We start from the raw sequence: 20,002 nt of genomic DNA, 5'->3' as shown, positions 1-20,002 counted from the left end.
TTTACTTAGGCGCAGGGAGCACAGCAGGAACTGTTGATTTGTTGAAAGAGGCTGTTGAGGTTGTTCCTCTATTCTTTGAGTTTCTTATGTCCGAGGTGGGTCCATCGATGTAACTGGAGTAGGACTTCTTTGGATGTTGGGGTCCCTCGAATTGAGGAGGGGTCCCCAAGCTGGATTTAGGAATGTGGCTGCCCCGAACCGCAACTTGTCGGGGTTGAGGAGCAGTGCCTGATAATGGGTCATTTGTGCATTTGAAAGTCATCTACCAGGCGGCTGTCGGGCCACAGCTTCTATTGCATGGGGGACCACCACTGTGAGTGGCTGACCCAAAGTCAATTTGTCTGCATCTTTGGCGAGGACAGCCACTACAGCCACCATTCGGAGGCATGGGGGCAATCCTGACGCTACATTGTCCAGTTTCTTTGAGAAGTATGCTACCAGTCTCTTTCATGGCCCAAGCTGCTGGGTTAGGACTCCTTTTGCCAGTCCTGCCCTTTCATCCACGTAGAGGATGAAGGGCTTGTTTATCTCGGGGAGACTCAGGGCAGGTGCAGACAGCAAGGCCCTTTGATATTGTCAAAGGCCTCCTTGTGCTCCTTTTTCCATACAAAGGGGCCATAACTTTAGTCAAAGGGTAGAGTGGGGCTGCTAATTCTGCAAAGCCAGGAATCCAGAGGCAGCAGAACCCCACACTACCCAGAAACTCATGCACCTCCCTGGAATTTTTGGGTGGGGGAATCAGGGCTACAGCCTGTTTTCGTCCCTCCGTCAGCCAGCGCTGACTGTCCTGAAGCCGATACCCTATGTAGGTGACTTGCTTCTTACAGAGCTGAGCCTTTTTTGCTGATGCCCGATACCCCAATTCCCCCAACATTTGTAATAATGCCCCGGTACCTTGGAAGCAGTCATGTTCTGATTCTGCAGCCAGAAGGAGATCATCTACATATTGGAGTAAAATTATACTGGGGTTGTGGACTCGGAAGTCTGCCAAATCTTGGTGCAGGGCTTCATCGAAGAGGGTTGGTGAGTTCTTGAACCCTTGAGGGAGTTGCATCCATGTCAGCTGGCCAGAGAACCCAGTCCCGGGATCTTTTCATTCAAAGGCAAATATGGGCTGACTCTGAGGGCTCAGTCTGAGGCAAAAGAATGCATCTTTAAGGTTGAGTACCATATACCAGACGTGGCTTGGAGGCAGGTTGGGTACTGTTGGATGAATGTCCTCTGTCCTCCAATTCACTTCCCGGAGGTCCTGCACTGGCCTCTAGTCCCCCGTGTCTGGCTTCTTCACAGGGAGGAGGGGAGTGTTCCATGCACTATGACAGGGTTTAAGGGTACCCGACTGCATTAGCTTCGTCTTGCTTTGTCTCCCAGGTCTCTCCCCTGTCTAGGCCTATTTTTAGACTCCTGCACTACGGTGGCCAAAATTTTTGTTAATTTCTGATTGCGCTTTCTATCTCTCTTGTCCTCTCTGTCTCCTTCTGCAACTTACATAGCCTCTCCTCCTTCTTTTCCTGCGTCTCCCTTTTGTTAAGAATCTTTTCAGCCGCCGGGCGTTGGTGGCGCACGCCTTTAATCCCAGCACTCGGGAGGCAGAGGCAGGCGGATCTCTGTGAGTTCGAGACCAGCCTGGTCTACCGAGCGAGTTCCAGGACAGCCTCCAAAAGCCACAGAGAAACCCTGTCTCGAAAAACCAAAAAAAAAAAAAAAAAAAAAAAAGAATCTTTTCAGCCTCCTTTACTAAGTCCTGCAGGTATAGTCCTGCAGCCCCTCAAGGCATTGTAACTTAGTGCATATATCAGGTGCTGACTGTCCGATGAATGACATGATTAAGTCAGCTTCCCTCTCCTGGGCCTGGGGGTCAAAAGGAGTATACATTCTATAAGCCTCCATGAGGCGCTCTAGAAACCCGGCGGGGGTTTCTTCCTTACCTTGAGTTACTGCACATACCTTGGCCAAATTTGTGGGGCATCTCCCTGCCCCTTTGAGACCCGCCAACAGAGTCTGGCAATAGAGACGGTGATGCTCCCTACCGTGTGGTGTGTTGAAGTCCCAATCCGGGCGGGTTAAGGGAAAGTGAGCCTCTATCTCATTGGGAAGCTGGGTAGGTCTCCCATCCGGACCCAGGACGTTCTTTCTAGCTTCCAGGAGGTCTCTCTACCTCTCCTCTGTTGTGAGGAGAGTTTGTAGTAGCTGCTGGCAATCATCCCATGAGGATGGACTCGATGAGACCTGTTAGGGCCTGGGGGTCTTGTGAGAAAGAAGGATTATGAGTTTTCCAGTTGCAGAGATCAGCAGAGGAGAAGGGCCAGTATTGGTAGTTCCCTCCCCCCCATTGAGCTGAGTGGGAAAGCCTGGGAGGTCCCAGGCTTATCGGCTCCCTCCTGCTGTTCGATCTTTCTGTGGCTGCAGCCTGGTAGAGGGGAATGGGTTGCAGCTCACTTTCCCAGGTGATGATGTAAGGGACCTGGTCAGGACGGCCTTGAGGTTTGGATTGAACAACCCGAGCTTTAACCTGCAAAATAATGATGATATTAAAGGTACCATCCCTAGGCCAGCCCACGTTAAAGGTGGGCCATTCTGAAGAACAGAAAGTTCGCTATCTCTTCTTTCGGACCTCCATCGCTTCATCGTGGGCCCAGTCCAGGACATCTGGCCAATGATCTAAATTCAAACTTAAGGGGGTTGTTAGAGATTGTCCCATGGGTACAGATAAAGACAAACAGTACGAAAGACGACAGACAGGCCGAGGCTATAAAGGAGGTTCCGGTGTGGGCACGAAATACAGGTCCTGCAGGCATTTCAGGTCCTCACGACTTTCGTCGGAGGCTCAAATACAGGTCCCTGGCACCTCCGTCCAGGGCACAATACAGGTCTCTGGGGTGCAAAAACGAAACCCGGGTAATACAGGCCCCCCAGAGCACAAATACAGGTCCTGCACCAGAATAGACTCAGACAGGAGAGAACACACAGAACATAAATTTTGAGCTCAGTCTTACCTCCAATTGGCAGTGGAGTTGAGTCTGGGGGACACAATCTCGGTGGGACCTCCAATGTTGAGGCACCACAAATTGAGGAGCGGTCCCCAAGCTGGATTCATCACCCCAAGAATCAAGAGTCCACGCGCCAATTGATGCAACACGCAAGAGGCTTTAATTAGGCATCTGCAGATGGGCCTCTCGGTCACCTTTTAGACCGATTGGCCCCGAGGTTCAGTTACAATCAGCTTTTAAAGACAAAAACCAAAAGACTTTGGGAGGGGTCCCTATCTTGTGACGGGGCGGGGGGGGGGGGTTACGTGACTACTGACCAGGGGAAGTAGATGTCTTCCTGACCTACACGTTGTAAATTCCTCAAACCTTGGTATGAGTTAATCATCTCTCCCTAAGTAAATGGTGGTTCCCATAAATCTTGTTTGCCCATCTCTGACACCCTGGTCAGTTCTTCACAGGTGGTCAGCAGCCCGGAATTGGCCTTTTGTGGGTTTACAGCCCTTCTGCAATTAAGGTTGCTAAAACATACATTCCATTCTGTGGTTTGGCCAGTTCCTGGGATGGGGTCCTTTGTTCACTTCCCAAGTTCTCTAGTGGGGTGCCCTCCCTGTTTAAGCTTATATTTTATTTCTATAAATTCGGGATCTTTCAATCTTGTTTCCAGAGTTCTGTTACATTTATCCACTCATTCATTTGTGTGTGAACACCTGTGTATGTGTGTGTTTATACCACTAGAAGGGCGTTGGAGTGTGTCTCATGGTAGAGGGCTTGCATGGCATGAGCAGGCCCTGGGTTCTGGGTGTGTGGGGGTGGGGGAGTGACTACTAGGATATATTTCAGTGGAATATCTGAGGAAAAAGAAACAGAGGCCCTAAAACAGGATAGGCTTGCCCAGGGTCACTCAGCAGCAGGGCCCAAAGTTCTGGTCTCAAAGCTCAGCCACACCTGGGGACCACCACAAAGCAGATAGGAGAGTAAGTTCCTCTTCATTTCAAAGGCTAGCCTGAACCCTGAGAGTGACTGAAGGCCTGACAGTGCTCCTGGGGACAGGGTTGGGACTGGTTGGGCAAGCCAGACAGAGTAAGGAAGGAGCCTCGAGAACAGCATCCCATGGTGGGAGGCGCCTGTGCCTTGGGACATGGCTTTGATTCAGACACACTAGAGCCTTCCCTGACACTGCAATACTCTCTTTGGGTTATATTCTACCATCACCTGGGGAACCCCAGACAATTCCTTTGCCCAAACTATACCCTGGGGTGAAAACCATGTATTGGCACCTTTTCTAATTACCCTAGAAAATTCCAGCAGCTTCTTATCCTTAGGATCAACTGTTCTATAGAATTAAAGTGTGTGCAGAGTACCATGAGCTCATTAAAAATAGAGCAAGTCAGCCTGCTGCTGCTGGTGGTGGTGCTGCTGGTGGTGGTGGTGGTGGTGGTGGTGCACTCCCTTAATCCCAGCACTCAGGAGGGAGAAACAAGTGAATCTCTGTGAGTTCAAGGCTATCCTGGTCTACACAGAGTGTTCCAGGACAACCAGGACTACAAAGAGAAACCCTGTCTTGAAAAACAAAAAGCAACCAGGCAGTGGTGGTGCACACCTTTAATCCCAGCACTCAGGAGGCAGAGGCAGGCAGGTAGATCTGTGGGAATTTGAAGCCAGCCTGGTCTACAGAGCAAGTTCCAAGACAGCAAAGGCTACATGGAAAAACCCCATTTCAAAAAAAAAACAAATAATAATATAAGTAAGTTTTATTTTGGAATTAATTTTGAATTTGTTTTTTAAAGCTACAAAAAATAGACCTGAAATCTTGCAGTTTCCCTCTTGTTCATACTGCAATATACTTTATATAATTAAGAACATAACATTGATTCATCATTATTAGCTAGGCTGCACACTTTACCTGACGGTCCTCTCATAATAAACTCTCCTTCATCACACACAAAAGCAAGCATGGAATCACAGGGGAAAGACTCCTTGCCCAATGCTATATAGCATAGTGAAAGGATAGGTCATTTCTGCTGTGGCTGATTCCACTACTTGTTGGGGTTACCCATGTAGCCTTACCTTTGCTGGATAGGTAGGACTGCAGTGCCAACTCTGAGCATGTTGGAGCATCACACAAAATAGGCAGACTCCCTTTGGGTATCATTCATTCAGCCATACAGTTGCCTGTAGAAGGACTTTCTTTGGATCACTAGCTCCCCAATAATGACACAGAGACTTAATATTAAATATGAAAGCTTTCCTTCCCTTAGCTCAGCTTGTCCCACTATACCTTCAATTGACCTGTTTCTGTTAATCTATGTTCTGCCATGTGGCTTTTTACCTCTCCTTCATTCTGTATGTCTGACTCCCTCTGTATCTCCCTGGTGTATCACTTCTCTTCTTCCCAGAGTTTCCCCTATTCGCTCCTGCCTAGCTATTGACCATTCAGCGCTTCATTAAAACAAGCAGGTGCCTTAGTCAGGCAAGGAAAAACAGTGGCACATCATTACACAGTTTAAACCAATATCCCACAACAGTTGCCAAGTCCCTACATCCCAGGACATCACCCATTTTCTCCTGACTCCTAACCCTCCATACTCTCAGCTGAACACCCTCCAAGATCTAAGAAGTCTGTGGCCTTGGGAAGTTGGAAGGTTGCTTCTCACAGCTATCTTAGAAGGTTTCCAGGTGAGCAAACACAATTCTTCAGATTTGTGTAACTGTTACCTTCCCCATGAATGGCCTTGAAGGATATTCTAGAACCTCACAGACACAGTGACTGGAAAGCAAAACCAGAACCATGATGGCAGGAGAGATGGGATAGAGGCTTGGAATGATTGGACCTGATGGGAAATGCAGAGAAATATGGGTTTTCCTTCTTAAGCCCTTGCAAAAATTGGGTTGGGGTCATTTCCCGGGACCCTGGGTATGGACCTGGCCAGAGTCCATCCACCTGAGCAGCTTCAATTAAAGCTTCAATTAATTAAAGTTTGCTTCAATTTTAGCTTTAAACTGTGGTAGTGTGGGGGCACCAGACCTTGAGCAGAAACCCACTTCCCCTTCGGCCTGGGAGCAGGCAGCTGTGAGATAATGTTTACTGAAAACAATTCAGTGCTATAAAGCTCTTGATAGGGCTCAGATAAGGGCTCCCTCACTGAAACACCATGACTTTGACACCCCCTATGGCTAGATGCTTCTTCCTGTCCCCCCTGCTGTTTCTCCCTGATTCTGGGGCAGGAGATTAAACCACCAGCCAGGAGGGTGAGAAGTCTGGGAGAGTTGTTGGAGAATTGTATGTAGATGGATGGCAGAAGTCTTTAAAAAGGAAGCGTTTTTCTTGGGAGTTCTCCTAAGCTGACTTAGGGTCTCCTCCTAAGCTGACTGGGGTAGCATAAAGTTTTCTTAAAGCAACTGACCGGACTCTGTGTCATCTATCCAGACCACCTCGCTACATTCTCGGATGCAGGCTGCACAGCAGGTGCGACATGGTAGTAGTCTTATTTTCCAACAGTGGTATTAAATAGTATGCCTATAATAACCCCAGCACTCTTGAACCTTCTGCCTCCATTTTCCCAAAAATTTACTTCATTTTGGGTTTTTTGTTTTGGTCTTGTTTTCTGGTTTTCTGTAACAGGATCTCACTATGTAACTCTATCTGGTCTTGAATTTGCTACATAGACCAGAATGGCCTTGAACTCACAAAGATCTACCTACCTCTGTCAACATTTTTACTTAATCTTTTAAGATTAGGTAACAGCTCTTATCTCTAAGCCATGTGTTGGTGTACTTTTATAATCCTAGCACTCTAGATAGACGCTTAGGCAGATTGCCAGGAATGGGAAGCCATCCTGGGCCATATAGTGAGTTCCAGGCCTTAGACAATGGGTCTTCTCCAAGTTACTATTGTTCTGTCTATGGTGTGGGGTCTCTGACTTTAGCAAAATCAGAGAAATAAAATGTTACTGCTGCCTTTTTCTTTATTGTTTTACGTATATGAGTGTTTGCCTATGTGTCTAGTGTGCACAAGGTACCTCTTAAGAAGAGCATACTGGATCCCTTGAAACTGGAGGTACAGATGACTATGAGCCATCATATGGGTGCTGGAAACCAAACCCAGGTCCTCTGCAAAAGCAGCCAGTACCTTTAACCATTGAGCCGTGTCTCCTGCCCCATGTTTTTGTTTGTTTGTTGTTGTTTTGGTTTTTCAAGGCAAGGTTTCTCTGTGTAGCCCTGGCTGTCCTAGAACTTTCTCTGTAGACCAAACTGGCCTTGAACTCACAGAGATCCTCCTGCCTCTGCCTCCTGAGGTATGCACCACCACTGCCTAGCCCATGTTTTGTTTTGTTGTTGTTTTAGGATCTTACTTTCTTTTTTCTTTTTTCTTTTTTTGTTTTTGTTTTTTTGAGACAGGGTTTCTATGTATTGTTTTGGAGCCTGTCCTGGAACTTGCTCTGTAGACCAGGCTAGTCTCGAACTCACAGAGATCCTCCTGCTTCTGCCTCCCGAGTACTGTGATTAAAGGCGTGTGCCACCACCGCCTGGCTGATTTTACTTTCTTTTTTAATAGTGTTGATTACACTTATCTTCTTACAACTATGAAAATCCAAAGGATGTTTCATTTTCCTGCCTCTCTTTTATTTATTGCCAGGGGGTCAGGACTCTTGTGTACACAGTACACATGTGGAAGTCTGCAAACAACTTGGAAGAGTTAGTTCTCTCCGCTGGGTGAGTCTTGGGAAGCAAACCCACGTTGTGAGATTGGAAGCAAGCACTTCTAACTCTGAATCATTTTGCCACCCCCCCATCCCTGACTCTTTTGTTTTGTTTTATTTTAGTTTTTGTATTTTTGAGACAGGGTCTCTCCATATAGCTTTGGCTGTCCTGGAACTCACCATGTAGACCAAGCTGGCCTTGAACTCACAGAGTTCTCTGCCTTCTGAGTGCTGGGATTAAAGGTGTGTGCCACCACCATTAAAGTATGTTCCCACTGTATAGTTCAAGCTAGCCTAGAACTCAGTCTATAGCCCAAACTGACCTACAACAGGAAGCAATCCTCCTGTCTCAACCTCCCAAACACTGGATTATAGACTATGAGTCACCACACTCCGACATCTAAACATTTTTTGGTTATCTTTGTTGGAGTACCCCAAATAGAGGAGGGGTCCCCAAGCTGGATTCGTCACCCCAAGAATCAAGAGTCCACGCTCCAATTGATGCAACACCCAAGAGGCTTTAATTAGGCATCTGCAGATGGGCCTCTCGGTCACCTTTTAGACCGATTGGCCCCGAGGTTCAGTTACAATCAGCTTTTAAAGACAAAAACCACAAGCCTTTGGGAGGGGTCCCTATCTTGTGACGGGGCGGGGGTGGGGGGGGAGTAAGTGACTACTGACCAGGGGAAGTAGATGTCTTCCTGACCTACACGTTGTAAATTCCTCAAACCTTGGTATGAGTTAATCATCCCTCCCTAAGTAAATGGTGGTTCCCACAAATCTTGTTTGCCCATCTCTGACACCCTGGTCAGTTCTTCACAGGTGGTCAGCAGCCCGGAATTGGCCTTTTGTGTGTTTACAGCCCTTCTGCAATTAAGGTTGCTAAAACATACATTCCATTCTGTGGTTTGGCCAGTTCCTGGGATGGGGTCCTTTGTTCACTTCCCAAGTTCTCTAGTGGGGTGCCCTCCCTGTTTAAGCTTATATTTTATTTCTATAAATTCGGGGTCTTTCATTCCTCCCTTTTCTCTAGGGCACAGTTTTAATCATAAAACTTTTTAGGGGGCCTCAATGTTAGATACAGCTTGATATTGTTGGGTACCAGCTACATAGAGCCCATGTTAGTTTTGGGTTGTAGGAGGATTTGGTTACAGAGGTCCTAGTGGGACCTGGGGATATTTCCCAAGCATGTGCCCTTTCCCGAGACTTGGGTGATGGTCAGCTGTTGGGGAGCATTTGGGGTTCCCTCAGTTGGGGTGGGGAAACAGAAAAGTATTAAGCATAACAAGACAATCAAGCAGTTTGTGAGATTCTTAGCTTGAGCGGGTTTTGAGTGCGCTGTAACTTCCTGCTGACATTCCAGTTAGACGGCTCCATCTTTGTCCAATCACAACTCTATCTGGCTACACGGCTCTCTGTTCTTTAACCCCGGTCAAAGGAAGGGACAGGCAGTTGTCCGTGGACCTTTTTATAGAGGACGAGGGGTTTTGGTAGCAGAGACTGAACACAGGCCTCACATGCTAGACAAGCACTCCTCCACTGAGCTACAAGCCACGCTTGACCCTTTTCTAGGATTTTTGGGTTAAGACAGGGTTTTGGTTTTAAGACATTTAATTTATGCATGGGGAGGAGCGACACCTGTAGGCAGATGCCCCTAGAACTGGAGCCTCACAATGTGGGTGCTGAGAACTGAACTCTGATCCCCTAGAAGAACAGCAAGTGCTCCCAGTCACTGAGCTGCCACTCCATCCCTGAGACAGGGTCTTGTAGCTGGTGTTTTTAGGGCAAAAACCCAACTTTAGCAGCCCCAACTCCCTAAGCTCTGCCACCTGCCTTACCTGTTAAGAGTAACAGTGAAAAATAGATTTATGCAGTGTGGTCACACTAAAAAGAGGAAAAGATAGAGGCGTCCAGTGGTCCAAGACCATTTGGGGGTTACTTAAATGAGCTTCAGTGTAAGGAGATGGAGAGCTGCAGTGGGCCGCACCCTGGCCAAGGTGTTGTCAGTGTCTCAGCTCTGATTCTTCAAGGTGGTTCAAAACTCATCCTTGTGCCAAGAAGCGGTGGCGCTCACCTTTAATCCCAGCACTTGAGAGACAGAGGCAGGAGGATCTCTGTGAGGTCAAGGCCAATTTGGTCTACAGCAAGTTCCAGGACAGCCATGGCTATGCAAGGAAAGCCTGTCTCAAAAGACAAAAACAAAAACACACTAACAACAATAATAATAGTCATCCAGAAGGCTCAGTCCGACTCTTACAAGCTGATCACTTCTGCTTCAGGGTACAATCTGCTGTCATTGATAATTGCCCTCATCCAGGAATCCAAGGTGACCTTGAGGTGAGATGAAGGACAATGATAGAGCTGTACTTCAGCCAAAGCAAGGGAGACAGACAGGAAAAGGGGATTTCCAGCTTTTTCCTTGCTAGGGCTGTGAGAGGAGTCACTGCTTCTGAGAGGAAGAAGGAGATTCTGACTGAGCACCTAGTCTGATCTCGGTATGTTGTCCGGGCTGGCCTTGACCTCACTCTGTAGCCCTGGTGGGCCTTCCTGCTTTCCTGCTTCACCCTCTGGAGTAACTGGAATCACAGGACACCTGAGGAGACTTTGGGGTTTCAGTCTGAAGGTTCTGGACTCATGTGAGACTTTGATTAAATAAATTTGTTATGCTTTTCTGTTTTGTTTTCTTTTTAAACAAAAAACACAAACATGTCAATGCCCCGTTTATGCTGTGCTAGGAACTGAACCCAGGGCTTCATGCATGGCAATGGAACACTCTGCTCCCGGAGCTACAGCCTCAGACTATGCTTTTCTCTTGTCTTCCAACATGGGATCTAACTTTTTCTTCTGTTATTTTAAGACATCATCTAATGAGGCTGGGCGATGGTGGTGCACCTCTTTAATCCCAGCACTCAGGAGGCAGAGGCAGGTGGATCTCTGTGAGTTCGAGACCAGCCTGGTCTATAAGAGCTAGTTCCAGGACAGGCTCCAAAGCCACAGAGAAACCCTGTCTCAAAAAACACAAACAAACAAAAAGATATGATCTAATGTAGTCCACTGGGGTTGGGGTGCTCTGGGACAGCTCTCTTTTGCCCCAGCTTCTACCTCTGGGGTGGCTGAGGGTGACAACCATGTGTGCTTCCTGCACCTCACATTAGGCACAGGTTAGGATCGAACCCAGGCCCCCAGACATGCCATGCTGGCCCTCTACCCACTGAGCTACAAGGCTGTCATGGTCTTTTGATAATGGCAGTGTCGGCTGTGACTTTCATGGTGGACTAGAACTGTACTCTGTCCCTGTAGTAGCAGGTGTCATGGTTAGACTAGCTTTCCCAGTCTTGGGTTATGTGTCTATTTCTTCCTAAAGAGAGCCCCTAGGCAACTCTCCCTTCCCCCTCTGCTTACTACAACAGGGCAGGAAGGACAAGGCCGCAGTTCTTCCCCGTTCTCTGCCTGGTGAGGGAATGAATTCCGAGGGGCCTCCCAAGTGGTCCAGTTCAGTATTGTCAAATCAGGTCAACAATCTAGCTCTGCCAAGTTGCCCAAGAAGAGGTGGGTGTCCAAGCATTTCTTCCTTCCACTGTCTTTCTGCTGTATATGACACAAGCACATGAGTGAGCATGAGCATGTATGTGTGTACGCGTGTGGGGGTGGGGTGCATATGCCCCCGGGCGGTGGTTACCATTTCCCCCAACTTTCAGCTCTCATCCTTGCCTACTGTGAAGTCTTCCCAGTCTCCATGCCCAGCTGTTTTTACAAAAACCTGCATTGATCATTAAGAAGTCCCTTCTTAAGCCTTGAGAGTTGGATTCCAAGAGAGAATATATTAATTTACCAATCCATCGTCATAAACCCTTTGAGAGGCCTCTACAGTTTCCAAAGCCCCATACAGTCTGTCGCATTCATTCATTCATTCCGCACACATTTGCCAGGCAGAGAAATACCAGGGCATCCAACTCTGAGATTGCACAACAGACAGTGCCCCAGTAGCAGCATCTGCTTTTGACCTCATGACTGCAAATGATTCATGGTCGCTACAGCCACGTGCAGTGCACGCCATTTCCCAGCAGGGGGCGGCAACGGCCCAACTCGTGCTTTCTCCGCAGGTGCACAGGGACCTACCAGGGGATTTTTCAAGAGTAAGAAGGAAATCCGGACTCTTACATGCACTCTCCACACATAAGGGTGGGCAGTTAATTGCAGTCTTTATGAAAGATTTCACGAACTAAAAAAGATCCGTAGGATAGACAGACCCAAGAAAGCTCAGTGAGGGAAAGAAATGCTTACTTAGGTTTGGGAAGAGATCCTCAACTCCTGGTCCTCTGAAGTCCCCAAGGAGACCTGGCTCTACAATTCCTGCAAAGATAGTCTTCAGAAAGCCAGTGCTACTACAAACCAGAGCAGAAGCCACATTGTTGTTAAGGAGTCACAATATTGTCCCCATACCTTACAGGAATAGGTGTCTATTTCTAATTTCTGAGCTGGGCGGTGGTGGCGCACGCCTTTAATCCCAGCAGTCAGGTGGCAGAGGCAGATGGATCTATGTGAGTTCGAGGCCAACCTGGTCTACAGAGCTACCTCCAGGACAGCCAGAGCTACACAGAGAAACCCTATCTCGAAAAAAAAAAAAGTTTCTGTTTCCTAAACCTGCTGTACCATGCAAAACATGTTTTTAAACTGGCTGGTTGTGGTGCACGGCTTTAATCCCTGCACTCAGGAGGCACAGGCAGGTGAGTTCAAGACTAGCCTGGTCTATAGAGTGAGTTCCAGAACAGCCAGGGATACACTAAGAAACCCTGTCTCAAAAAACCAAAGCCAAACAGACATAGTTTTAAAGTGAACTGATGACTCCCTGATTTATGACTATGCTTTGTCTTACAAATCAGGATACTTTGGTCTACAATGGGAACCCCCTACCCCATGATACTCCTCACCTACATGATGCTTATTTTTGCTTTTATTCTTGCTTTTTCTTTGTATTTTTCTAACAGCCAATTATCTCGCCCCAGTAAAAATGCTTACAGCAGTATTCTATTACCTAGCCGTGTGGCTCTTTCTTACAAAATGCACCTCAAAAAGCTTGCCCCAGGGCTGCTCTCTCAAATTCCAACTTGGTGACATGGGGGGGGACCTCTATAATAAAGTTTCCTTTAATTGGTTAATCGTGGAATTGGTTATTTGGAATTAACACTAGCACCAGGAGCCCTGTAGGCTGGGGAGGTCGCCAGGCAGGACTGGGAGTAGTTTATTTTTAGCTGCTACAGTGAGCCTCAACCTTATTTAGACATCGGGCAGGCGGGCAATCGAGTGACAGGGTGAGCTGGAGGCTGCAGGCTGAAGGGCTCTCCAGCTCCTCTTATCATTGCTCTGCCCTGCCCCCCATCCCCCCCACCCCCCCACCCCCACCCCCCACTCCCCACCCCCACTTACAATCCTTTCTGGGAGGTTAGAAATAGCAGCCCTTGCTGGCTGTACTCAACCTGGCTTGTTTCTCCACCGATACTTGGTGTTTTTATCACCCCTGCCCCAGATTCCCACAAAGAATCATTCAGAGGACCATGGGGTGCTGTTCCTTCTTATTCTGGTGGTTTAGAGCTCAACTCCTGGAATACTACAGATCCAGGTTCAAATCTCCTGGATGACTCTAAAGGACTTACCCTCTTAAAACCTAAGCTGACCCCTCCCCTTCCCCCCTCTCTCTTTCCCTCTCTTCTTTCTCTCACTCTCTTTATTAGAAAGTTTCTGCAAGGGTTCAAACATAGTAGAGCCTCACACATTCTAGGCGAATACCCTGCCAACTGAGCTATAGCCCCAAGGCCTGAGCTGATGCTTCAGAGCAGTGGAAAAAACATATATATATATATATATATATATATATATATATATATATATAGTAACCCACATCACCAGCCTCATTGGTGATGAAGATTAAAAGTGACTGAGTAGACAAAGAGTCCAACCTATCAAGGTAAATCCTCAGTCGGTGAAGGTGATGGAGATTAAAGCCAGGGACCCTAGTACAGTGTGCTTCTGGAATGTTCTCCAAGGACTCCTGTATTCATGAAGCAATATGCAGAGAAGGGGACTTGGGGAAGTGATTGGAACATGAGGCTCTGACCTCATCAATGACAAAATTCACTGATGGGATCTTAATCTGCCTCTGGTGAAGCAGTGGGCATGGGAGCTGGGAACTGATTGAAGGGTGTGGTCCTTGGAGGCTGCTGTGATTTGGACATGAAATGTCCCCAATTGGATCAAATGTTCGAACACTTGTTCCCCAGCTGGTGGCCCTGTTTTGGGATGTTGTGGACCTTTCAGGATGTGAGGCCTGGATGGAGTGGCTAGCTGGGTGGCAAGCTTGAGGGCTATAGCCTGGCTCTGCTTCCTGCAGGAGCTTTCCTTGATCGATGGTCTGTCCCCATGTGGGTCGTGGTCACCACGCACTCTGCTGTGCCTTCCTTGCCGGGCTGAGTCTGTCACCAGCACTCTCTATAATGAAGAAGAAGGGCTGGAGAGATGGCTCCGTGGTTAGGAGCACTGACTGCTCTTCCAGCGTTCCGGAGTTTGGTCCCAGTAACTACATCAAGACTCACAATCCCTTATAACTTCAATTCCAGGGGCTCTGACATCACCTTCTGGCCTCTGAGGACACCAGGAATACACATGTTACACAGACATGCATGCAGGCAAAACACACATACACATGAAATAAGTTCTTAAAATTAAAAACAGAAAAGAGAAAGAAAATTAAAACTTTTGGTTGTTTATTTTTTCGAGACAGGGTTTGTTTCTCTGTGTAGGTCTGGCTATCCTGGAACTCTGTAGACCAGGCTAGCCTCGAACTCAGAGATCCTCTATCTCTGGGGTGCTGGGATCAAAGATGTGTATCACCACCACTGGCTGGCAGAAAAACAGTTTTGTTGAGGTATAATTGGTACACAAAAAACTGCAAACATTTAATGTATGCAACTTGATAGATTCTGTCCACAACCCACACTCAGAGTCCCCACATCAAGGTCATAGTCGAGACTGAGGCCTCCAAGTTTCTTTGTGTCCTTCAGTTTTGTTTTCCCTGCTTTGTTTTGGGGAGCTTGGCTTTGTTTTTGTTTTACAGGAAGGACACTTAACATGGGAGATAGCACAAATTCAGCACACAATAAAGTGCTATTGACTCCTCTCTGTTGCGTAGCAGAGTTCGTGTGTGTGTGTGTGTGTGTGTGTGTGTGTGTGTGTGTGTATGTGTGTGTGTCTCGTGCTCATGCATGTGTGTGTACGTGTACAGTGTGGATGCATGCTCCCACATGTCAGTGCACATGCGTGTGGAGGTCAAAGATAGACATCAGGTCTTGATCACTCTCCAGCTTATATCGAGTCAGTGTTGGTCAATGAAACTCAGAGCACACCGATTCAGCTAGTCTGGCTAGCCAGCTTGCTCTGGGGATCCCTTGTCCCCAACTTCTGAGTGCCGAAATTACAGGCAGCTGCTACACTCACCAGGCATTTACATGTGTGCTGGTTAGTCTTTTGTCAGCTTAACTCAAGCTAGAGTCATCTGGGAAGAGGGAACTTCAGTTGAGAAAATGCCTCCATCAGATTGGTTAGTAGGCAAGTGGATAGGGACATTTTCTCTGTTACTGATTAGTGTGGGAGGGACCAACTCAATGTGGGTGGTCCTGGGTTGTAGAAGAAAGTCAACTAGTCAGCCATGTAAGCAGCCTCCTCCATGATCTCTGCTTTACTTCCTGCCTCCAGTCCCCTGCCCTGACTTCCCTTTATAACTGTTACCTGGTAGTGTACTCCAAGCAAACCCTTTCCTCCCCAGGCTGCTTTTGGCCATGGTGTTTGCTAAGGCACTGAAAACTCAACTAGGACAACGTGAGTGTTGGGGAATCTAAACTCCGGTCCTCATGCTTGCATGGCAAAGTCTTTCTACTCTAAGCCATCTCTCTAGATCTAAGAATGAAGTTCTCTGGAAACCAGTTCCAACTCAGCTAAGGAGGAATACCTACCTCTGAAAAGGGACCAAACGCAAAAGTCTGTCCAATCCCAATTAAATGACTCTGGTTATCCATTCCCTGGGGATCCCTCCCCAAGCGGCCCCTTTCATAGTTTTACAAACAATGCTCACCTGTGTTCCCTCTGCTTGTGCATCTCAGTGGGTACTCACTCTCTGTTAAACCACACCCCGCATCGATAACAGATTGGACAGTCTCGGGTAGTGGGTTTTGGGAAGAGAATGGGAGGCACATTTCTGACCCCTCTACCATCTGCTCCTTGATCTTCCAGACAGCTTGGAAGATGCTACATTGCTATCAAATGTCCCTGATCCAAAGATGCTTGGTGGTAGTACATGACTGTTATCCCAACCCTCAGGAGGCAGAGAAAGCCTGGTTTAATACAGTGCATCCTAGGCCATCCAAGTCTGTGTCGCAAGACCTGTATAAATAAACAAACAAACAAACAAATAAATAAATAAATGCAGGCAGATAGCTCAGGCAGTTAAAATTTCCATATAACAATGAGGACTATAATTCCATCTCTAGCACCCATGTTTCAAAAAGCTGGGTATGCTGGGTTATAATATAATCCTAGCACTGAGGGGGTGGAGACAGGTGGATCCTAGTCAGTCCAGCCTCCTTGGCCAGTTCTAGACCAGTAAGAGACCCTGTCTCAAAAAGCAAGATGGAAAGTGCTTGAGAAATGACAGCTGAGGTTGTCCTCTGGTTTCCACAGACGGGGACACATGGGCACAGGCCCACATACAAAGTGCCTTGAAGAGGTGGGGTTGGGGCTTCTTCTTGTAACCCTACCCTGTTTTCAAATTGTACCTGAACTTGGGGGCCCCCAGCTACCCAGGGATGCCAAGCCTCCTGTGCAGTTACTTCATTAAGACTTGCCCCAGGGGGCTGGTCCCTGCTACTGTCCTTAGATCCTGTCCAGGGCCCTGATTAAAGAGATAGTGCAATGTTTTTTTTAAAATAAATGTGTTGTAACCAGAGGCCCCAGTAACCACAATATCCTGACTGGCTGCAACTCTCAGGCTGAGAGCCAAGAGAAGTACTCTGGCATCCTGCGTTCTCAGAGCGTAACAGTCAGGACAGGGTCTGAGTGGACCTGGGGGAGGCAGTCCTTCTGCGCCCTCACCAGCTCCCCCAAGAACCATTCAAGTAACTGCTCTATTACTCAGGGCCAGTACTTTCCATCCCCAGTGACCTTGCATAATACCCATCTGACACGTCTTGCCCTTGCCTAGAAGATAAAGTCAAACCAGCAGGCCCAGATCACCAAGGCTACTGGGAGTCTGCACATGTCTTCCCCATGTGCCTCGTTCACCCAGCACTCTGGCCACACCAAGACACTGAGACCCCTGAAAATGCCTCCCAGTGAGTGGCTGAGAAATACTATTTTCCACATGGGTAAGAAGAGGCCACACCCAAACTGCAGAGCCTAGTGCAGCCATCGCACCCTGGGGCAGCAGCCCAACCTTCATGCTCCCAGACAGTCTTCAGTCATTCCTTCTGCTTCCATGGTATTTTTCCATGCCCTGCTCCATCATCTGTCCACCTGGACCAGATGTAATGATACTTCCTCCAAGTGTTTTACTTAGCTGGCATGGTAGAGATGGAAGTAGAGTTGAAGGTGTGCATGTGAAAGACAGACAGACAGAGACGGAGACCATTATTTTGCATTTTACATGAAAATTTCCCAGCATCTGTTGAAAACTTAGAAGACTTGGGAGTCAAATGTGACGGTGTATGCCTGTCATCCCAGCAGTCAGGAGGTAGAGGCAGGAGGATCTTGAAGTTCAAGGTCCTCTTTGGCTACATAGTGATTTTGAAGACAGCTTAGGACACATGTCTCAAAAAAAAAAGCAAAAACCTAGGCCAGTGAGATGGCTCTCTGGGTAATGGAACTTGTCACCAAGCTTGATGACCTGAGTTCAATCCCCAGAATCCACATGACAGAAGGAGTGAACTGGTCCACTCCCTTAAGTTGTTCCATGACCTACGCACACACACACACACACACACACACACTTATAATAGTAATTACAAATATAATATTATATTTGGCCAGGCGTTGGTGGCACATGGCCTTTAATCCCAGCACTCGGGAGGCAGAGGCAGGCGGATCCCTGTGAGTTCGAGACCAGCCTGGTCTACAGAGCAAGTTCCAGGAGAACCTCCAAAACAATACAGAGAAACCCTGTCTCAACCCCCAAAATATTATATTTATCTTAATAATGACAACTCTTTATTATAATAATATTTATGATGATGATGATGATAAATATAATATTTTGGGGGGGATATTGGAGACAGGGTTTCTCTGTCTTAACAGCTCTGGCTGTGTTAGAACCAAGATGACTTTTAACTCACATAAATCCACCTGTCTCTGCCTCCCAAGTGCTGGGATCAAAGGCGTGTGCCACCACCCAGCATGCTCTTTTAATAGGAAAACAAGAAAGAGGCTTGAGAGATGCCCGGCAGTTAAGAGCACTGGCTGCTCTTGTAGAGGACCCGGGTTCAGTTCTCGGCACCCACATGCAGCTCACAGCCATTCTCACCTCCAGTTCCAGGGGATCTGGTGCTCTCTTCTGACCTCCATAGGTACCAAGCAAGCAAGCAGCAAAACATCCATACACATAAAACAAATATATTGAAAAAAGCAACGGGAGGTAGGTCCGTTACTAGGGTGTTCTGCACCGTGAGGTACATGTGGAGGTCAGAGGGCAACTTATGCTAGGGGGTCAGCCCTCTCCTTCCACTTTGTGTGTCCTGGGGGTTGAATTGAGCTGTGAAGGTGGTGACAAACTCCTTCTACCCACTGAGCCTTCTCACCTACACGTTGGATGCTTTAATAAACATCCCTGTGGTGGTTTGCATGAGAATGGCCCCCATAAGCTCACATATTAGACTATTTGGTTCTCAATTGGTGGACTGTTTAAGAAGGAGTAGGAGGTGTGGCCTTGTTGGAGGAGGTGTGTGTCACTGGGGGTGGGCTTTGACATTTCAAAAGCCCTCTTAGGCCCAGTGTCACCCTCCCTACCACACAGCCACACACACACCCGTCCCGCCCTGCCCCCATCTGCCTGCATGAGGATGTAGCCCTCTCAGCTACTGCTCCAGTGCCTTTGCATGCTCCCTGCCATGACGACAACAACGGACTAAGCCTCTGAAACTGTAAGCAGGCCCTCAATTACATGCTTTCTTTTTTTTTTTTTTTTTTTTTTTTTGGTTTTTCGAAACAGGGTTTCTCTGTAGCTTTGGAGGCTGTCCTGGAACTTACTTTGTAGACCAGGCTGGCCTCAAACTCACAGAGATCCGCCTGCCTCTGCCTCCCGAGTGCTGGGTTAAAGGCGTGCGCCACCAACGCCTGGCTTATGCTTTCTTTTATAAGAGTTACTTTGGTCATAGTGTCTTCACAGCAATAAAACAGTGACTAAGACTCAGGGTTTCATTATGTAGTACAGGTTTGCCTGGAACTCACAGTGACTCCCCTGCTTCAGCCTCCCTGGTGTTCGGACTACAGGCAGGAGCCACCACGTCCAGCTTGCTATTGTTTTATACTATGTGGAGGGGTTTTGTGTTATGTTGAGTCTCTTTTGCCAATACACCTTTCAAAGAGTTTGCAGCCCTGACACTAATTTTCCAACCAGCACCTAGGACTCTTCGGGGCTGATTTCCAAAGCTGTTATTGTCTTCCCATGTGCTGCTCCCAGAAACCTCAGCCAGTGGCTCAGAGGAAACAGATAAGAGTTCTTGTCCCAGATTCTGGCCCTATCGTCCCTATTCCTGCTGTATCCTTCCGACTTGTCTGCTGGCAAGGTTGCTGTGTCTGTCTCGAGGGGAGAAGAACATGTCACAGATCTTGTGAGCTGGGAAAAGCTATTGACCCAGCCTCGTGGAAGCCTTACAATCAAAGTGGGTGTCATTTATTTACAGGGTATGACAAAAGTCGGGTTTGGGAGAGCATCCTACCTGGGATCTGGGCTTTATAACTAACATTGTCACTCTTCGAGGTATATTTTTATTCCACTTATTTATTTGTTTATTTATTGAGTGTGTGTGTGTGTGTGTGTGAGTGAGAGAGAGAGAGAGAGAGAGAGAGAGAGAGAGAGAGAGAGAGAGAGAGAGAGAGGTGTATGTGCATGACCCATCTACAGAGGCCAGAGGACAAATTTCGGTTCTCTCTTTGCATGATGTGGGTCCTGGGAACTGACAGGTCATCAACTTAGTAGCAAGTAATTTTTACTCACTGAGCCATCTTCTCAGGGCACTTTTTAATTTTAATTAATTTTCTTTGGAGGCAAGG

This window comes from Mesocricetus auratus, unplaced genomic scaffold, assembly GCF_017639785.1.
Source record: "Mesocricetus auratus isolate SY011 unplaced genomic scaffold, BCM_Maur_2.0 Super-Scaffold_100007, whole genome shotgun sequence".
NCBI classification, from domain to species: Eukaryota; Metazoa; Chordata; class Mammalia; order Rodentia; family Cricetidae; genus Mesocricetus; species Mesocricetus auratus.
Note: the sequence above shows the minus strand (reverse complement) of the source record.